Genomic DNA, 21673 nt, shown 5'->3' with positions numbered 1-21673 from the left:
GCTTAGTCTGTCACTTAATACCCCTGCCTCACTTTCCTTCTTAGCCTTCTGGTGAAGACGAAGTAGGTTGTTACTTATGTCTGTAATAGACGAAGCTGAGCCTGGCAGGTTGTAAGTGCTGTATCCGAATCACCAACGATCGTGGTGAATGTAGATGACTACATGAACCAAAAGCAACGTTTCAGCTCAGTCTTGGAGCATCCGTGGGTGACAGTGGCTGAAGTTTAGACCATGTGGGGGACAGTGTGCCAGCCAGAGGGAATGCCTGCCGCACGGCCGCAGCTGAACCTAAACGCAAGGAGGGCCGAGCGCAGGCTCAGCGTGGATCTGGTGAGGGGTGAGTCCTGCACTTCGGGGGCCCACAGAGGATAAATCAGAACAGGCAGGTGTGTCTGAGGAAGAGGGTGCAGAAGAGAGGGAGGGAGGCTGCCTTGGGTCAGTCTCTCAGACGCACATGGGAACAAGAATGGCAGCGACCTTATCGACGGGTAAAATGATAGCTCTGTGTTGGGGACCAGGACATGCAGGCCTTCCTGGGAGGCTTCTGTTCTGGCTCCTCCCCTTGCCCTGAGAGACTCTCCTTACAGGGCCGTGCAGCTGAGCTCTGCAGCTGTGGAAAATGAGGAGGCTGCTGCCCCCGCCGGGTGTGCAGAGGGAGCCGCCGTAACTCTCATCTGACAGCGAGCTGCTTCCTGACCAGAAATGACTCAGAAGGATTTGTCGGCAGAGTGCTGCAGCTGCTGTCCCAGGACCAGTAGGGAAGTGCTGGCTCTGGGTGGCGGACCCTCACTGCCCACCGAAGTCAGGCTTTCTCCAGGACTTCTGTCCTCGTCGTCCCTCTCTGAGGAAGCTGCCACCCCCAGAGGGAAATGACTGGCCTCGCGTTCACCCCTGGGAAATCCTGCCAAGGCTTTTCTCTGCCCTCTTGTTCTTGTGCTGGTGGCTGAGCAGGGGCATGAAGGAGGGTGTTTAGTCCATCAGCAAATTGTTATTCAATCAACAAACATTTTGTCAGAGCCTCCTTTGTAGGTGCCGATGGGACAAAGTTACAGGAGGTGTCGTCTTTACTCTCACGATTTCAGCCTCGTGTGAGAGACATGCAAGCTGGTAATTTGTCACTTGAAATCTTTATGGGCTGGGAGTGAATTCAGCCAGGCTCTCTGTTTGCAAGTGACAGAACAAAACAAAGCAAAACAAAAGCCTCCAGCGAGCTTAGGCACAAAGGAAATGTAATCGCCACGATGTAAGTGAAAAGTTAAGTATATACCTTCAGGTACAGCTTGATCCAGGGGCTCAAAACATTCACCAGGATTTACTTTCCCTCCATCTGGGCACCCTGCCTGCTATGGTTGTGATTGGGTGGCTCTGGGATTGGGTCATGGACATCTCTGTGCCTACCTCTATGGTAGACAACCACCCACAGAGATGTCCATGACCCAATCCCAGAGAACATGTGAATATGTGGCCTTACATGGCAAAAGGGACCTTGCAGATATAATTATGTTACATATCTTGAGATGGAGAGATTCTTCTGGATTATCATAATGGTGATGTAATCACAAGGTTTCTTATCAGTGAAAGAGAAGCATGAGTCAGAGAGAGGAGCTGTGGCCGCAGAGGCAGCAGGAGTGACGGCATTGCTGGAAGGGGCCACGAGCCTGGGAGTGCAGGCAGCCTCTAGAATCTGGAAAAGGCAGAGAACGGATGCTCCCCTGCAATTTCCAGAGGGAGCACAGCCTTGCCAACATCTCGTTCTTAGTCCAGCGAGGGCCACTGTGGCCTTCTGACCGCTAGAACTGTAAGATAACAAATGTGTGTCGTTTTAACCCACATCTCCCTTGGTTCTAGTCTCGGAGGAGTTAGAATGTTTTCTCCCTGGAAACTGGTGCAATTACCTCACCATCCCTTGGATGGGACCGGCTCGGTGCCCATCTCCGAGCCAATCACCTGGCTGGCAGTGCTCTGATTGGCTAGGCCTGGGGCACGGGCTCTGCCCTTCGAGGGGGTGGAAGCCACCTGACCACCCTTGACTGCGGGAGTGCTGGCAGGTGGAGGAAATGCAGAGCCTGGCTCCCGGTGAACGGGAGCGCGGCCGCGTGCGGGTGCTCACACCTGTGATCTCGACGCTCCAGGAGGCCTGTGTGAGAGCATTGCTCGAGCCCAAGAGTTCCAGGCTGAGGTGAGCTTTGACTGCACGATCACACTCCAGCCTGGGCAACAGAGCGGGACCCTGTCTCTTAAGAGAAATGAATGCAGTGTGCCCCAAAATAGCACCTCCTCTCTACGGGAGGGGAGGGAGAACGCTCACCTGGGAAGGAGGGAAGAGCACTGGGGGGAACGGGGAGACCTCAGTTTCATTCCCCTTTCCGGTCTCATTCATGGGCTGTGTGACCTTGGGTAGGTGGTGCAACCTCTCTGGCCCTCCATTCCCGCACCTGTAAAATGGGGCTGATAGTCACGGCCTTGCATCGTCCTGGGCTGGGCGCATTCTTGAGCGACAGGCTGGCTTGGAAGGAGCCCCGTTGCTGTGCAGCCAGCCAGGGCTCCCGGAGCGGGGGCGTGCTCGTGCCGGGGCGGACTCTCATTTGTTTGCTCAGGGGTTTTGCTTTATCGGGGGGTTAAATGGAATCTTCGACCTATGACTCAGACTTCAAACGAGTTGGTGACCTCCTGGGCTAAGCTGCTCGGCTCTGCTGGTGCCGGGTGAGAAAGCAACGCGGCGCTTCCCGTGTGTGGTCCCGGGGCCCCCGGCCCAGGCCGCTGGCTTCTCTGGCTGACCCTGGCCACCACCATCTCCATTTGTCAGGGTTTCTGTCGAAGTAGGAGTGCTGGAGCGTCAGCCCATTTGTCGAGAAGAAAGGGGCTTCAGCCAGCTCGCCCTCCAGTGGGTTCAGAGCAGGTGCCCAGGGTCACATGCCACATTTATCAGGACTGACCGGCTGCAAATAGCAGCAAGTGAAATCAGGCGGGTGCAAAGCCCAGTTCCACTGCCTATTAGCTGTGTGACCCTGGGCAAGTTACTCAACCTCTCTGAGCCTTGGTTTCTTAATCTGTAAAATGACGATGATAGTGTTTATTGCATAGGTTGCTCTGAGGATGGAATACGTTGATAGAAAGTGCTAGAACCTGTCTGGCATGTAGGATTGCTCCAGAAATGTCAGATCTTATTAATCAGCGGCCTCTCTTCATAGTGAGGTGGGAGCAGGTACGCGGGTTGTCTGATTGCACTTTGGATAGGAAAGGCCTTCCTGTCATCTCGTCTGCCTGGTCCTCCCACAGCATCGGGAAACCGCCGGGCCTGGCCGGCACGTGATCCCCGGCAGGGGCCTGGCAATGGCCTCGGGCCCTTGGGGGGTGCAGGGGAAGGCCGCCTTGCTGTTGCGTAGCAGCAGGGGAAGGGTTAGTGGCGGCTCACGCCCTGGAACTCTGCGGACGCTGGATCTAGAGTGGAGAGTTTGTGAGATGGCCTTGGCCACACACTGATGACCAGAAAGCTCCATCCCCACACTTCCCGGGAGCGGGCGTCATCCTCCCAGCCACCCTCGTGCTCACTTCCTCCCACGGGAAAGGGACCTCCAAGTGGCTGGTGGGCGCCCTTCCTTGCCTCCATTTAGCCCTCACCATGACCGTGGAGGTGTTACTGTTCCCGTTTTACAGGGGGGAAACTGAGGCCCAGAGAAGTGAAGTCGCTTGCCCAAGGGCACACAGCTAGGGAATGGCGAGGCTGCAGCCCGCTTGGCTCCCTGGCCTTAGCAGGGGAGCATGGATGTAGTCTGGCTTCCCGCGCTGTCACCGTTGACCTGTGGGTCGGCAAGAAATCCATCTGGTCCCTGCGCAAATGCAGCCCGGCGCTCTGACTTAGACAGGGGTCCCAGAAAAATGGGATTTTCCTTCTGCGTGGCCCACGCGAGAGGTTAGGGCTGGTAGGGGTTTATCGCCAGCTCTCCTGGCAAATTAAAGGGCACCTATGCTCGGGGGGCTGCTGGAGGCTGCGGAGGGTTCAGGAGTGTCTGGGTGGGTGCCGGTCAGGGAAGGGGCGTTTGAGCAGAGCTCTGGGAGCGGGGTAAGGAGTGGCTTGGAGGAACTGACGGGATTGCTTAGCATGCCTCAGCTGAGGGTAACAGAAAACGCAGCGCACTGTGGCGTAGATGATGAGGCCGTTTAACTTAAGGGCAGGGGTCTGAGTTCCCGGCGCGGCTCAGCAGCTCAGCGATGTTATCGGAGACCAGGGCATTCCGTGCCTATCACGCTGCCATCTTTCTTGCCTCAGGGTCCCAACATGGCTGCTGCTGCTCTAGACATCAATTCTTACCGGGCAGCCTCTCCAACTGGAAGAAAGGGGCTGGGTGGAAGAGAGGAGGGCTTCTCTGTGTGTTTCTCTTACATCAGGAAGCAAAATCTTTCCCTGAGTTCCCAGGAGACTTCCTCTGAGGTGTCCTTGGTCAGAAGCGAGTCACGTGGCCACACCTAGGCCAGTGGCTGGCAGAGCAGTGCAGAACGATCGCCCCACCGACTCGCTGTGGGGCTGGGCCTGGGGCTGCCTCTGACAGCGCTGTCGGGCTGTGGCAGTTCATGGACAGCGATGAGCGCTTGCCGTTTACCCTTACTACTGTCATATTGAAAGAAAGATCAAAATGAAACATTTTAGAGGTCTCTTTGTTTAACTCTCACATTTTACCAAAGGGAAAACTGAGGCCTGGGGTGGCTTGGCGACTTCATAAGTCACCCTGTGGGTTAGCAGCAGAATGTATACCCGTCTGTTCACGGTTGTACTCCAGTCTTTGGAGCAGTGCCTGACAGGAGGACCTCAGTCAGTGGTGGACGGGTGGGTGGGTGGGTGTGTGGATGCGTGGGTGGGTGGGTGAATGTGTGGGTGTGTGGATGCGTGGGTGGGTGGATGGGGTGTGTGGATTCATGGGTGGATGCATGGGTGGGTGGGCGCGTGGGTGGGTGCGTGCGTGGGTGGGTGGATGAATGTTTTCAAGGACCTGCTGGGTAGAGACAGGGGTCAGAAACATCGCCATGCTTGCCTGCCTATCTGACTTCCATGCCTTCTGCCGCAAACTTAGCTTTTCATGGCTACACCCTCATGGCAGCGCAGAGAGGAGCTGGTCGCCACCCTTCATGTGATCTGTTTCTTTAAGTCCCATCTCCACTTCTGGGGAGCTTGCAAGGCCTGTCCCGGGTGGCCCTGGGGAAGTTGGGTGCGTGGTATTGAGAGACCCAGGCAGTGGGAAGCCGAGGGCACAGTGCCAGGGAGAGCTGTGCCAGCAGGCGGCAGTGGGGAGGGCTGGGCTGTGGCGTGGGAGACGTTTGGAGTTGTGTTTTCAGTTCCTGCCATCGCCCTAAGCTTCCCTCACATCTGGGGGATCCTTGAGAGATGGTGGGCCCTGGAGATCCTTGCAGAGCCCTGGCCGCTGCGGGTGCTCGCAGGTGTCTGTTCAGAGCTTCTCAAAACTGCACACAGCTCAGCTGAGAATTTGGCTAAAATGCAGGTTCTGCTTTGGCAGGAGGGTGGGGCCTGAGACTGAGTTTCCAACATGCTCCCAGTGTATCCATGGAGGACCCAAGCAACTCAGGTTTAGAGCAATGCTTGCTGATACTTTTTAATTTTATTTTATTATTTTAATTTTTTGAGATGGAGTCTCACTCTGTTGCCCAGGCTGCAGTGCAGTGTCGTGATCTCGGCTCACAGCAACGTCTGCCTCCCAGGTTCAAGCAATCCTCCCACCTCAGCCATCCAAGTAGCTGGGATGACAGATGTGTGCCACCATACCTGGCTAATTTTTGTATTTTTAGTAGAGATGGGGTTTCATCATGTTGGGCAGGCTGGTGTCGAACTCTTGATCTCAGGTGATCTGTCCACCTTGGCCTTCCAAAGTGCTGGGATTATAGGCATGAGCCACTGCTCCCGGACCGTTTGCAAAGATTTTAAAACACAATCCTGGCTGGGCATGGTGGTTCATGCCGATAATCCCAGAACTTTCAGAAGCTGAGGTGGGTGGATCACGAGGTCAGTTCCACACATACACCCCCCCCGACCCCCACACATGTGCGCGCACACATACACCCCCCCACCCCCACACATGTGCGCGCACACATACACCCACCCCCCCACCCCCACACATGTGCGCGCACACATACACCCCCCCACCCCCCACATGTGCGCGCACACATACACCCCCCCCACCCCCACACATGTGCGCGCACACATACACCCCCCCACCCCCACGCATGTGCGCGCACACATACACCCCCCACCCCCACGCATGTGCGCGCACACATACACCCACCCCCCCGACCCCCACACATGTGCGCGCACACATACACCCACCCCCCCCACCCCCACACATGTGCACGCACACATACACCCCCCCACCCCCACACATGTGCGTGCACACATACACCCCCCCCACCCCCACACATGTGCGCGCACACATACACCCCCCCACCCCCACACATGTGCGCGCACACATACACCCACCCCCCCACCCCCACACATGTGCGCGCACACATACACCCCCCACCCCCCACATGTGCGCGCACACATACACCCCCCCACCCCCACACATGTGCGCGCACACATACACCCCCCCACCCCCACGCATGTGCGCGCACACATACACCCCCCACCCCCACACATGTGCGCGCACACATACACCCACCCACCCCCGACCCCCACACATGTGCGCGCACACATACACCCACCCCCCTCACCCCCACACATGTGCACGCACACATACACCCCCCCACCCCCACACATGTGCGTGCACACATACACCCCCCCCACCCCCACACATGTGCGCGCACACATACACCCACCCCCCCACCCCCACACATGTGCGCGCACACATACACCCACCCCCCCCACCCCCACACATGTGCGCGCACACATACACCTCTAACACAAGCTTCAGGAACTCACTCCCTGGTTTGTAAAGGGTCCCATGGCACAGTGATCAGGACCTATTTGTTGCAAGTGACAAAGGCAAGTCAAGGGTGCTCAAATCTCAGCTCCACCACTTCCTAGCTGTGTGACCCTGGGCAAGTCACTTAACCTCTCTGAGCACTAATTTTGTAATCTCTAAAATGGAGGTCACCTTCTGTGGGCAGCTGGATTTCTTTTCTATTTATAGCAGCAGCCACTGGGGATTCCCCAGGGACCTCGTGCTGCTGTGAGATTGCATTTTCTATGCCATGCCACGGAGTCTAGTCCTGACTCCTCCACCCTCGGGCCTTTTGTCTTCTGGTTCTGTGAAGTGGCAGCTGCTAGCTACCTCCCAGGCCCTCCTGAAGCTCCACACAGGAATCTGGCCTTCTCCTGGCTCGTCCCTGCTTCCTTCCGTTCAAGCCTTTCCCGACTCTCCTGATCGCATCTACTTCCTGCAGGGGAGGCCTTGGCAATGTGTGCTGGAAACTGCCCAGTGGTGGATCCAGCTCAGGCAGCGGGCACCACCCTGGGAACTCTGGGCAATGCCTGGTCTGGCCCCTCTGGATTTAGCATCTGCACGAGGCCAAGCTCCCATGTGCCATGGGACCCTTGACAAACCAGGGAATGAGTTCCGCAAAGCTTTGTCCTCTGTGGGAGGCAGAATCCTGAAATGTCCCCTAAGCCCCTGTCCCCTGGTGTCCATGCCTGGGATAATCCCCCCCTTGAGTGAGAGTGTGATGCGAAAGCTGTTCCCTTGATCCGGTTACGCCATATGACAAGGAAGTGATGCTGTAGTCGCTCCTATGACTGTGTGACATCATGGGAAAGTTGGATGGTGGAACTCCGCCAGCTTTGAAGAAGACACAGCTCCTGGGTGGCAAGCAGAAGCCTGAGAGCCAAGAGCCAGCCCTGGTGACAACCAGCCTGAAGGCAGGACTCCCACGCCTCCCGCAGGCTGCCTCCCGATGCCTGCTCTGAGAAAGGAATGCAGGCCAGGAGCAGTGGCTCTCGCCTGTAATCCCAGCATTTTGGGAGGCCAAGGCAGGCTGATCGCTTGAGCCCAGGAGTTCGAGACCAGCCTGGGCATGTAGTGCACAGACATGGAGATGCACACCTGTGATCCCGGCTACTTAGGAGGATCTCCTGGGCCCAAGAGCTCAAGGCTGCAGTGGGCTGAGGCCACATCTCTGCACTGCAGTCTGAGGGACAGAGGGAGATCTTGTCTCAAAAATGAAAAAGAAAATAGGAATTGCTTCCAAAGAGCCCTGCCTGACACCGCTGCTTGTCACTCATTGACCCCCTGTGTCTGCAGGGGAGGGTGGCAAGGGCACTCTTCAGCGACGCACATTGTCACACCTGAAAACATCAAAGGTTGGTGCCAAACTCTGGAGTCAAAGACTGCTTCTGGCCGGGTACAGTGGCTCAAGCCTGTAATTCCGGTGCTTTGGGAGGCTGAGGTGGGAGGATTGCTAGAGCCCAGGAGTTCGAGACCAGCCTGGGCAACATAGCAAGACCCCATGTCTATTATTTTTTTAAAAAAACAAAACAAACCTAAAAACAGCTTCTCAACTGCTCTGTCTCCAGGATTTCTGGAAAAAAAGGAAAAATTCTCAAGCAAAAGCTTAAGATGTGTTCTCGCTGTGACTGGACTGAATGCCCAAATGTACCCGGAGCCAAGCGCACCCAGACCCTCCAGCCGGCTCTGCCCACACCTCAGGTGCCCCGAGCCTTGCCAGCCACACAGCCCTTCCTGTTCCTGGAGCCACCTGGTTCCTTCCCACCTCGGGGTTTCTGCACTGGATGTTCCTCCGCCTGACCCCACCTGCCTGGGGTCTTTGCAGAGCTGGGTCCTCGTCCAGTTTTCAGCTGGAGGTCAGCTGCTCAGAGAAGCCTTCTCTGAACTTCAGGTAGAGAAGCCAAGCTCCGCACGGCAGCACGAAGCTCTTTCTGCCTTTGCTGCATTTGTTCGCTCTCTTGTTGACAACCTTTGCTTCCCAGGAGGATGCCAGGCTGGGTGGAGGGAGCCTGTTCCCCACCACCTTCCGGGAACTCAGAGAAGGCCCAGGCGTGAGGTTGGCTGCCCGAAGGAAGGTGAGCACACACTGTGCTGCGTCTCGGATGGAGCGAGGCCCAGGGGCCTCGCGCCCTGGGAGAAGAAGGGAGGGGACCGACGGGTGTCATTCGATGGTTTCTGTTCTAAGTCGCCCTTCGTCTTCAGAGCTGCATTCAGAGGTTGCTGAGATGTTTCCCTGGGAAGTGAAAAAAAGATTCTTTTAAAAGACAGAGCGAGACAGCGCACTCGACTGAATGTCAGTGGCTGCCTGGGCTCGGGCCAGTGCCAAGGTCGATTTGCGTGGCCCCTGCCCCCAGCTCCACACCCAATGTCTCAGTGGAGCGTGGGGAGCAGAGGCCTGGGACCCCCACTCAGAAGCCTCATGGGTAGGGCTCCTGGAGCTCACCCCTTGTTCCCACCTGCAACCCTCACTGGGTCCTCTTGGAGCCTAGAGGACATTCGGGAACTAAGTCCTTGTGTTTGGGATGAGGCTGCCTGGCCCAATCTCTCAGCTTTTGCCGTATCACTTTGGGTGAATTCTCAGGCCAGCAACCCAGACATTCCTGAGATAGCCCCCAGTTCTGCTAAACAGCAAGCTGAGCCAGGCAGCCCCTGGTGGTCGGCTCTTCAGCAGGCATTCCCGCCTTTCCTTTCACACCGTCTGGATTTTATTTAGAGGGTGAGTCTCCATGCCCCATGGAATTGCTCATGATAGATCTAAGGGAACCCTATTTCTTGTTGGTCTAGGGTGGGCATGAGACCAAGTTCTAGCAAGCAAAATGTTAGGGGAACTCGGCAGGGGCAGATTTTCATAGAGAAATGAAAAGAAGCGCCTCTTGCTGCCTCTTCCTTCCTGCTTGGCTCAGTGGGTGAGGATGAGGGTGAGAGTGAGGGTGAGGGTGAGGGTGAGGGTGAGGATGAGGATGAGGGTGAGGATGAGGATGAGGGTGAGGGTGAGGGTATGTTGTCTGGAGCCACAGCAGCCACTTTATGACTTTGAGGGAAAACACGGCAGACCCACTGAGGATAGTGGAGCAGAAAGCTGGGAAGCTCCTGATACTGTGGGCAAGAGCCTAGGAGCTTCCTGGCATTCTGAAACTGCCCCTCCCGAGGCCTTCTGTTATGTGAGTGTCTTATTCAGGCTGCTGTTATTCCAGCAGCCCCCAGCCTTTTTGGCACCAGGGACCAGTTCTGTGGAAGACAATTTTCCACGGCCTGTCAGTGAGCAGGATGGTTTCAGGATGAAACCTCCACCTCAGACCATCAGGTGTTAGATTCTCACAAGGAGCAGGCAACCTGGGTCCCTCGGGTGCGCAGTTCACGGTAGGGTTTGAGTGCCTCGGAGAGTCTGACGCCGCCACTGATCTGACAGGAGGCGGAGCTCAGGTGGGAACCTCGCTTGGCTGCTGCTCATCTCCTGCTGTGTGGCCCGGCTCCTAAGTAGCCATGGACTGGCACTGGTCTACAGCTGGGGGGTTGGTGACCCCTGTGTTACACAGTACCATAGACTGGTGGCTTATGAACATCAGAACTTTATTGCTCAGGCTGGGTGCAGTGGCTCATGCCTGTAATCCCAGCACTTGGGGAGGCCAAGGTGGGCAACATGGTGAAACTTCATCTCTACAAACAATACAAAAAAAATTAGCTAGGTGTGGTGGTGCACACCTGTAGTCCCAGCTACTTGAGGCTGAGGTGGGAGGATTGCTTGGGCTTGGGAGGTCAAGGCTGCAGTGAGCTGTGGTCATGCCACTGCACTCCAGCCGGGGCAATAGAGTGAGACCTTGCCTCAAAAAAAATGTTTTATTTTATCTAGTAGCTGGGATCACAAGCATGTACCACCACACCTGGCTAATTTTTTGGTGTTTTTATTAGAGATGGGCTTTCACCACGTTGGCCAGGTTGATCTCAAACTCTTGGCCTCAGGTGATCCACCTGCCTTGGCCTCCCAAAGTGCTGGGATTACAGGTGTGAGCCACCATGCCCAGCCAAAAAAATTTTTTTATTGCTCACAGTTGTGGAGACTGAGAAGTCCAAGTTGCTGGCAGGTTCGACCTCTGGAGGGGACCCACATCCTAGTTCATAGATAGCACCTTCGTGCTGTGTTTTCACACGGCAGGAGTGAGGGAACTCTGGGGTTTCTTTCAGAAGTGTGCTATATGAGGCCATTCTTGTGTCACTATAAAGAAATACCTAAGACTGGGTAACATAAAGAAAAGAGGCTTAATTGGCTCATGGTTTGGAGGCTGCACAGGAAGCATGGCATTGGCATCTGTTCCACTTCTGGGGAGACCTCAGGAAGCTTCCAATCATGGCAGAAGGCAAAGGGGGATCCGGCCCGTCACGTGGCCAGTGCGGGAGCGAGCCGGTGGGGTAGGTGCCACACATATTGAAACAATTGGATTGTGAGAATTCACTCAGTCACAAGGACAGCACCAAGGGGATGGTGCTAAGCCATTCATGAGGAATCCACTTCCGTGATCCATTCCCCCCAGCAGGCCCCACCTCTAATATTGCGATTATATTTATTCTGATGTTTTTGAGACAGGGTCTTACTCTGTTGCCCAGGCTGGAGTGCAGTGGTGTGATCTCAGCTCATTTCAACCTCTGCCTGTGGTCCTCCCACGTAGCTCGAACTACAAGCATGTACCATCCTGCCTGGGTAGTGTGTGTGTGTGTGTGTGTGTGTGTGTGTATTTGGTAGACACCGGGTTTCACTGTGTTGCCCAAGCTGGTCTCAAACTCTTGGACTCAAGTAACCTGCCCACCTTGGCCTCCCAAAGTGTTGGGATTCCAGGCATGAACCACTGCGTCCAGCCTAAAGGATTACATTTCACTATGAGATTTGGGTGGGGAAAAATATCCAGACGAGATCAGGTACTCATCCCCTTCATAGGAACACCACCCTTATGACCCAATCATTGCCAAATTAGGTGGTTTCTGATACCACCCCGCTGGGAGTTAGGATCTAATATGGGAATCTGGGAGAGAGGCAGGCACTCGGTCCCTAGCAATGAGTACATTTCCTCATGGCTGTCACTCGAAGCCCAAAGCATCCCAGCTCATCCATGGCTTCTGTGTGTGGACATCTCTTCTCCCTGGACTCTGTCCTGCCTCCTCCCCACGTAACTAGCTAGTTCTTTTGTTTTCAGATGGAGCCTCACTCTGTCGCCCAGGCCAGAGTGCAAAGGTGCAACGTCAGCTCACTGCAACCTCTTGGATTTAAGCAATTCTCTTGCCTCGGCCTCCTGAGTAGCTGGGACTACAGGTACATGCCATCATGCCCAGTTAATATTGTATTTTTAATAGCGATAGGGTTTCACCATGTTGGCTAGGCTGGTCTTGAACTCCTGACCTCAGGTGATCCACCCACCTCACCCTCTCAAAATGGTGAGATTACAGGCATAAGCCATCATGCCCAGCCAACTAGCTAGTTCTTAAAAAGTCATTTCCGGCTGGGTGCGGTAGCTCAAGCCTGTAATCCCAGCACTTTGGGAGGCCGAGACGGGTGGATCATGAGGTCAACAGATCGAGACCATCTTGGTCAATATGGTGAAACCCCGTCTCTACTAAAAATACAAAAAATTAGCTGGGCATGGTGGCGCGTGCCTGTAATCCCAGCTACTCAGGAGGCTGAGGCAGGAGAATTGCCTGAACCCAGAAGGCGGAGGTTGCGGTGAGCCGAGATCGCGCCATTGCACTCCAGCCTGGGTAACAAGAGCAAAACTCCGTCTCAAAAAAAAAAAAAAAAAAAAGTCATTTCCTCAGGGGAGCCTGCCCTGATTCCCTCTCCACAAGAACAGGTCACACTTCCCTGCCTCACAGTTTCCTGGCATCTCATGCACTGAGAGGCCCTGTAACCCCACGGTTGATAAATGTCAGTCTCACTCCTGAAACTGGAAATACCTCAGGAGCAGCGACTGTACTTGTTTTTGGCTCCTGGCACAGCGCCCAGTGCTTCACACGTCCTCAGGTCCTCAGTAAATATTTGTTGAAAGCATGAATGAGGATTCTGGACCTTAAAGATCTCACAGTGCAAAATCAAAATGCGATACTCCAGTACCAGCTGGAATGACTGAAATGATAAAGCCTGATGCCCTCCAGCACTGGGAGAGTTCAGAGGGCCTGGAACTCAACACGCAGCTGCAGGGAATGTAAATCACCTAACTACACTGGAAAACAGTTTGGGAGTTTCTTCAATTAATCATACACTTCCAAGATGACCCAGTAATCCCACTTCTGGGCATTTACCCAGGAGTAATGACAGCATCTGCCTACACAGAGACTTGTACACAAATGTTCATTGCTGCTTTGTTGTCATAGCCAAAAACTGGAAATAAACCAACAGCCCATCAACATGTGAATGGGTCAGCACATGGTGGTGTGTCCTTACAATGAAATATTGATGCGCACGGCAACATAAATGATATGGTCTGGCTCTGTCCCCACCCAAATCTCATCTTGAATTATGGCTTCCATAATTCCCACAAATTGTGGGAGGGACCTTATGGGAGATGATTGAATCATGGGGGCAGTTTCCCCCATACTGTTCTGGTGGTGGTAAATAAGTCTCACGAGAGCTGATGGTTTTATAAGGGGTTTCTCTTTTGCTTGGTTCTCATCCTGTTTCTTGTCTGCCACCATGTAAGAAGTGCCTTTTGCCTTTCACCATGATTATGAGGTCTCCCTAGCCACGTGTGGGGAACTGTGAGTTCATTAAACCTCTTTCTCTTTATAAATTACCCAGTCTCAAGTACGCCTTTACCAGCAGAGGGAAAACGGACTAATAGGATAAATGACTCTCACAATACCTACGCTGAATGAGAGAAGAGCCAGGCAAGAAAAGTCGACATTTTGGGAATAGACTGGGGGTGGGGACAGAGAATTCAGAGTAGAGGTTCGAGTTCCTACAAAGCCCCATGAGGCCATGGGATCTGCCCTGGGACTGTTCTGGTTTTCTTTCCTACCTCTTCTCTGGTGCTCCACCCACTCCAGCCTGCCTTGCCTCTGCTCTGCTTCCTGAATGCACCAGGGATGCTTTTACCTCAAGGCCTCTGCACTGACCATTCCCTCTGCCTGGGACACTCTTCCACCAGACCCAAACATGGCTCAGATCTCCACTGCCTTCAAGTCTCTGCCAAGCATCACCTCTTCCAAGAGGCCTATCCAAATCTCTTCTTTAGCTAAAAGCGCCCCCAACTGCCCTTTAGTTTCTGTGTTCGTTCTTTGCATTACCGTCAGGTGGATGTATGCACGCACACCTACGCTCAACACGGACGTGTCTCGGAGTAATGATACTAAATGAAAGAAGCCAGTCAAGGAAAGAGGACCGACTGTGGGATTCCGCTGACAGGAAGTGATGCCATTTACACTTAGTCTCATTGTCTCCCCCATTTAATTAATTAATTTAGTTTTTGGAGACAGAGTCTCAGTCTGTCACCCAGGCTGGAGTCCAGTGGTGCGATCTCGGCTTACTGCAACCTCCACCTCTCAGGTTCAAGCAATTTTTCTGCCTCAGCTTCCCAAGTAGTTGGGATTACAGGTGCCCGCCACCACGCCCAGCTAAGTTTTCTACTTTTAGTAGAGACGGGGTTTCACCATGTTGGCCAGGCTGGTCTTGAATTCCTGGCCTCATGCGATCCACCTGCCTCTAACCTCCCAAAGTGCTGGGATTACAGGCATGAGTTGTCACACCTGACCTGTCTGCTCCATTTAAAACTGTGTTGGCCAAAATAACAGCCACTGATCACATGTGGCTATCAGGTGCTTGAAATGTGGCTATTGGGACTGAGGAACTGAATTTTATATCTTCATATCTTTTTTAAAATTAATTTAAATTAAAAATTAAAAGCCAAAGCAGTTTTGCCAATGCAGATGTGGATGTTAGAGGAAAATGATTTTTGATACTTCGTTCTTGGAAGACTTTTAAGTCTCTGAGGAGCAGCTTCAGTAGATTAATGTACCCTTTCAACTGTCAGTTTTATGAAATGAAATGCAGATCAAATATTTCCGATGAGAATTCAGTGTCCACACTGAGATGGGTTCTGGGTTTGGAATACACAGTGGGTTTCAGAATGTTAGGATGAAGCAAATGCATGTAAATATTGCGGGGATTAATTTTTTATGTGGAGTGTGTGCTGAAATGATAATATTTGGGATCAATTAGATTACATTAAAATTAATCTCATCTGCTTCTTTTTTCATTTTCTGTTTTTATTTATTATTTTGAGACAGTCTTGCTCTGTTGCTCAGGTGGGAGGGCAGCAGCACAATCAGAGCCCACTGCAGCCTCAACGTCCCAGGCTCACGGGATCCTCCTGTCTCAGCCTCCCAAGTAGCTGGGACTGCAGGTACCAGTGTCACCATGCCCTGCTAATTTTTTAAATTTTCCATAGAGATGGGGTCTCACTGTGTTTCCCAGGCTGGTCTTGAACCCCTGGGCTCCGGTGATCCTCCTGCCTTGGCTTCCCAAAGTGTTGGGTTATAGGCGTGAGCCAAGGTGCCCAGCCACATTTTCTTCCTTTTCCTTTTTTATTTCACGTGGCTGCTAGGAAGTGTTGCATTCTGCCCGTGGGTGGCATTTTGTTTCTACCAGGCAGGCTGCCCTGGAACATCAGCTCAGTGAGGGCAGGGAGTGATTGGCTCAGCCTCCTTCTTTTTATTTATGTATTTATTTATTTTTGGGACAGTCTCATTCTGCCACCCAGGCTGGAGTGCAGTGGCACAATCTCGGCTCACTGCAACAAACCTCCGCCTCCTAGGCTCAAGTGACTCTCATGCCCCAGCCTCCCGTGTAGCTGATTACAGCGCCGGCCACCATGTCTGGCTAATTTTTGTATTTATATTTGTATTTGTATTTTTTTTTTTTGAGTTGGCATCTCACTCTGTTGCCAGACTGGAGTGCAGTGTCACAATCTTGGCTCACTGCAAACTCTGCCACCTGGGTTCAAGTGATTCTCCTGCCTCAGGCTCTGGAGTAGGTGGGATTGCAGACATGTGCCACCATGCCCAGCTAATTTTTGTATTTTTAGTAGAGATGGGGTTTCACCATGTTGGCCAGGATAGTCTCGATCTCTTGGCCTCGTGATCCACCTGCCTCAGCCTCCCAAAGTGGTGGGATTATAGGCGTGAGACACTGCACCTGGCCTCAGCTCCCTTTTTTAGTGTCAGCATCTAGAACCCAGCCTACTGTGTGCCCTGGGGGTCTTGGTTCTTCCCAATGGAAAGGACTGTCCTTAATTTGCTGACCGTGGGCATTTGGCCTTGTAACCAGGGCACTCCCAGCCTCCGGGCAGGACAGAGCTGCTGAGAGAACACAGGCAGGGTGACTCAGTTCCCGTGTGGGAAGGTGGAACTCGGGTGTCTGCTCTGGACCTTGTCATCTCTGCCCTGGAGTGGCTCCTACCAGGTGGCATTGGCCAAGCACCTCATTTCCCCTGCCCGCCCCAGGGCCGGTTGCTGAACCTCCTCCCTGTTGGCTGAGGAAGCGGTTTGCATCATTTTTGTGCCCGAGGCCTGGGGCGTGTGAAGTTCAGATTCACTGGAAGGCAATCAGCCTTTGTCCTTGCTCATGAGACGGGAATCAATACCACATTGATCCAAAGGAGACCTGGCTTCCTCTCCAAATGCCTCGGAGCTGGCATTGCTCCACCCGAGGGGGAGGGGGAGAGAGAAAAGCTGGGATACTGGTTGGATGAGGATTTGTGCATATTGGCTTTTTCTGTTGTTTTTATCATGCTAAAAATTGTGGTTTACCATACTGTGTACACAACAGGAAAGTTACCATTTTAGCCATTTTTAAAGGTACAATTTGGTGGCATGAAGCACACTCACATTGCTGTGCCACCATCGCCACCATCCATTTCCAAAACTTCTCCATCCTCTCAATTCTCTGGCGTTTAAGACTTGGGGGAAGCTGGGGCGGGGGTGGGGTTTTGGTGGGGGAGGGGCTGACACTGGAGGATCATGGGAGAATCCGGGCATCCCAGCATGGACTGGGTTTCCTCCCTGGCATCTGTCCGGGTTCAAGCCTTCAGGAGAAGCAGGGACATTCACACGTGGATAATTCCAGTTTGGCTTAATGCAGGGGCTACTTTCAAAAGTGTGGGCAGGAATAGAGGAACTCTGGGCTGGAAATGGAGGCGATGTCACCACCCCTGGATTGGAAGGGAGGAGGGAAGAGATAGTTCCAGAAAGCCAGGAGGAGAGGGAATGTAGGAGGGGCCTTCTTGAGAGGAGAGGTGCCTTTGGGTGGCCTGAAGGAGCCCTTGACCTCACTGGTGTCCCGCTGGGCTGCCCCCTTGCCAAGTCCACCCAGAGGCAGAGAGCAGTGGGCTGTGGATGTGGGGAAGGTGGGTCGGTTTCAGGGGCAGAGGGCCGGTGGGGAAAGGAAGAGAGATCTCCTGGCTGAGCAGAAGATGCAGCCCACAGGGTCTGACTGGTTTCCTGGTGTAGTGAGCACCTGAGTGGGTCTCCACAGCCTCTGCTCTTCCTCCTCCGGGTGGAAGTCCTGATTTCCATGGGGGATCCAACCTTCCACTCTCGGTCCAAAGATGGTGCACCCAACTCTAGGCCAGTGATTTGGATTTGAGCCAATGGGCTTACTACTGACCCCTGATTAGTTTAAGATGGCCAATCAGGGTTGATCTTGGAGCATTTGCTGTCTGCAATACCCTGAAGGGACATCTCTTTCCTGCTGGACTCAGGCCTGGGGGATGTGGCATAAAGCTCCTGGCAGCCATCTTGCCACCATGTGGCATCTATGAATAAAGCTACCATGGAGGAGAGGACAGGCCAGAGAGGGAAGGAGAGATTCAACCCTGTGACATTAGCTAAGCTCCTGGATCCAGCTATACCTGAAGCTGATACTATTCCTGGAATTTAAAGTACTTAAATTCCAGAGCCAATAAACCTCTCTTTTTGCTTAAGCCCATTTGACTTGCACTGGTTTGCAGGAAATATTCCTCACGTTATCAGTTTTTCCTTTTTTTTTTTTTTTTTTTCATTTTAAGCAAGCTATAGCTCTGGTTCTGGCATTCTCAGGGATTTTTTAAAAGTTCAGTGAGAGTGCTGAGTAAGCAGCAGATGTGGATAGCAGCGAGCCATCTTCTGCTTCTGATCTTTTGGGTCAGCATTATTTTACCATCGAGCCAGGCAATGGGCCTGGAGAGGGTGGGGTCCACCGAGGCCTGTCCAGCCGAGCTGAAGCGGCACAGTGAAGGTCAGTGCTGTTCACTCTGACCTGGCGTCCGGTGCCCCAGGGGAGGTGGTCTGCTCCTCATTCATTGTAAGGGCCTGAACAACCTGCATCCCTCACTGAGTCTCAGTGTCTGTCTTTGTGAAATAGCCTAACAAGAGCAAGAAAAAAGAAAAAGCCCAGCACCCCACCTCTGGTAAGCCCCAGAGAAGTGACAGAGTACAGGGTTAAGAGCACAGCACAGGCTCCGGACTTGAGTCCCGGCTAAGCCACTTCCTCGTTCTGCAGCCTTGGACACACTACTTCACCTTTCTGTGACTTAGTTTCCTTGCCTAGAAAATGAGGATGATGATAACATTTCTTTACTTATCGTATTATCAGGACTTATCAGTGCCTTTAATATATCAATGTGTATTATGAATTTCTTGACTTATTGGTTTGCCATGGTGACTAGATGACTACAGACAAAGCCCTCAGAGCCATGCCAGAAACATGGTAAGCACTTAATAAACAGCAGCTGCTGTTTGCACCCAAAGGCTGGTAGGCAATGTTACTGTTGGCAGTGTTATTATCTCTCACACTCTTGGCGGTTCTCTGTAAAATCTCACCGACTTCCCTCCCAATGCATCGAAGGACCATTTCCCTCTTGCTTCTCACCCAGCACCAGACAAGTTATTTAACCACCAAGTGGCCCAGTTTCCTCATCTGCAAAATGGGGCATTAACAGTTCTTACTACACAGGGTTCTCATTAGGATTAGTTGAGAAGCCACCAAGCTGTGCTTACTTAGCTCAAACCCATGAATGTGCAAGGGCTGAGCACTAATATTAATAACAGTGTTACATTTATAACATATATAACAGAACAGTATTAACAGTGTTACATCCATCGCATACATAACAGAACAGTATTAACAGTGTTACGTCCATCACATACATAACAGAACAGTATTAACAGTGTTACGTCCGTAACATACATAACAGAACAGTATTAACAGTGTCACGTCCGTAACATACATAACAGAACAGTATTAACAGTGTTATGTCCGTAACATACATAACAGAACAGTATTAACAGTGTCACGTCCATCACATACATAACAGAACAGTATTAACAGTGTCACGTCCGTCACATACATAACAGAACAGTATTAACAGTGTTACGTCCATCGCATACATAACAGAACAGTATTAACAGTGTTACGTCCGTCACATACATAACAGAACAGTATTAACAGAGTTACGTCCGTCACATACATAACAGAACAGTATTAACAGTGTTACGTCCATAACATACATAACAGAACAGTATTAACAGTGTTACGTCCATAACATACATAACAGAACAGTATTAACAGTGTTACGTCCATCACATACATAACAGAACAGTATTAACAGTGTTACGTCCGTAACATACATAACAGAACAGTATTAACAGTGTTACGTCCATCACATACATAACAGAACAGTATTAACAGTGTCACGTCCATCGCATACATAACAGAACAGTATTAACAGTGTCACGTCCATCGCATACATAACAGAACAGTATTAACAGTGTTACGTCCGTAACATACATAACAGAACAGTATTAACAGTGTCACGTCCATCGCATACATAACAGAACAGTATTAACAGTGTCACGTCCATCGCATACATAACAGAACAGTATTAACAGTGTCACGTCCATCGCATACATAACAGAACAGTATTAACAGTGTTACGTCCGTAACATACATAACAGAACAGTATTAACAGTGTCACGTCCATCGCATACATAACAGAACAGTATTAACAGTGTCACGTCCATCGCATACATAACAGAACAGTATTAACAGTGTTACGTCCGTAACATACATAACAGAACAGTATTAACAGTGTTACGTCCGTAACATACATAACAGAACAGTATTAACAGTGTCACGTCCATCACATACATAACAGAACAGTATTAACAGTGTCACCGTAACATACATAACAGAACAGTATTAACAGTGTTACGTCCGTAACATACATAACAGAACAGTATTAACAGTGTCACGTCCATCACATACATAACAGAACAGTATTAACAGTGTCACGTCCATCACATACATAACAGAACAGTATTAACAGTGTTACATCCGTAACATACATAACAGAACAGTATTAACAGTGTTACGTCCGTAACATACATAACAGAACAGTATTAACAGTGTTACGTCCGTAACATACATAACAGAACAGTATTAACAGTGTCACGTCCATCACATACATAACAGAACAGTATTAACAGTGTCACGTCCGTAACATACATAACAGAACAGTATTAACAGTGTTACGTCCATCGCATACATAACAGAACAGTATTAACAGTGTTACGTCCATCGCATACATAACAGAACAGTATTAACAGTGTTACGTCCGTAACATACATAACAGAACAGTATTAACAGTGTTACGTCCATCACATACATAACAGAACAGTATTAACAGTGTTACGTCCGTAACATACATAACAGAACGGTATTAACAGTGTCACGTCCGTAACATACATAACAGAACAGTATTAACAGTGTCACGTCCATCACATACATAACAGAACAGTATTAACAGTGTCACGTCCGTAACATACATAACAGAACAGTATTAACAGTGTTACGTCCATCACATACATAAAAGAACAGTATTAACAGTGTTACGTCCATCACATACATAACAGAACAGTATTAACAGTGTTACGTCCGTAACATACATAACAGAACAGTATTAACAGTGTTACGTCCATCACATACATAACAGAACAGTATTAACAGTGTCACGTCCATCACATACATAACAGAACAGTATTAACAGTGTCACGTCCATCACATACATAACAGAACAGTATTAACAGTGTCACGTCCATCACATACATAACAGAACAGTATTAACGGTGTTACGTCCGTAACATACATAACAGAACAGTATTAACAGTGTTACGTCCATCACATACATAACAGAACAGTATTAACAGTGTTACGTTTGTAACATATATAACATAACAGTATTAACAGTGGTATATTAAGAACACTCTGTTATTAATAACAGTGTCACCACTCCCAGTGATTGCAGAGAAAAAGCATGGCGAAGTGTGTGTAATTCTGGTAGGCACTGGAGCCTGGGGGTCAGTTCCTTCACTCAGTCCTAGAGTATTAAGGAAAATAATAAATTAGGCCGGGCACAGTGGCTTACACCTGTAATCCCAGCACTTTGGGAGGCTGAGTCGTGCAGATCACGAGGTCAAGAGTTCAAGACCAGCCTCGCCAACATGGTGAAATCCCATCTCTACTAAAAAATACAAAAATTAGCTGGGCATGGTGATGCATGCTGGTAATCCCAGCTACTCGGTAGGCTGAAGCAGGAGAATTGCTTGAACCAGGACCTGGGTGGTGGAGGTTGTAGTGAGCTGAGATCACACCACTGCACTGCAGTCTGAGCTACAGAGTGAGACTCCATCTCAAAAAAATAAAAAATGAA

General features: G+C 51.3%; 1 long non-coding RNA gene across 1 annotated transcript; it reads left to right on the top strand.

Moving 5' to 3' along the window:
- The first annotated feature begins 2022 nt into the window (after positions 1 to 2022).
- On the top strand, positions 2023 to 15173 carry LOC128928647 (uncharacterized). The gene is made up of 2 exons (XR_008474057.2): positions 2023 to 2179; positions 8516 to 15173. It is a non-coding gene; the product is annotated as an uncharacterized LOC128928647 (long non-coding RNA).
- Positions 15174 to 21673: the final 6500 nt, after the last annotated feature.

The sequence above is a fragment of the Callithrix jacchus genome, chromosome 9 (genome assembly GCF_049354715.1).
Source record: "Callithrix jacchus isolate 240 chromosome 9, calJac240_pri, whole genome shotgun sequence".
Lineage (NCBI taxonomy): Eukaryota > Metazoa > Chordata > Mammalia > Primates > Cebidae > Callithrix > Callithrix jacchus.
The sequence above is the reverse complement of the archived record's forward strand: the minus strand, read 5'-3'. Positions and strand labels throughout refer to the sequence as shown.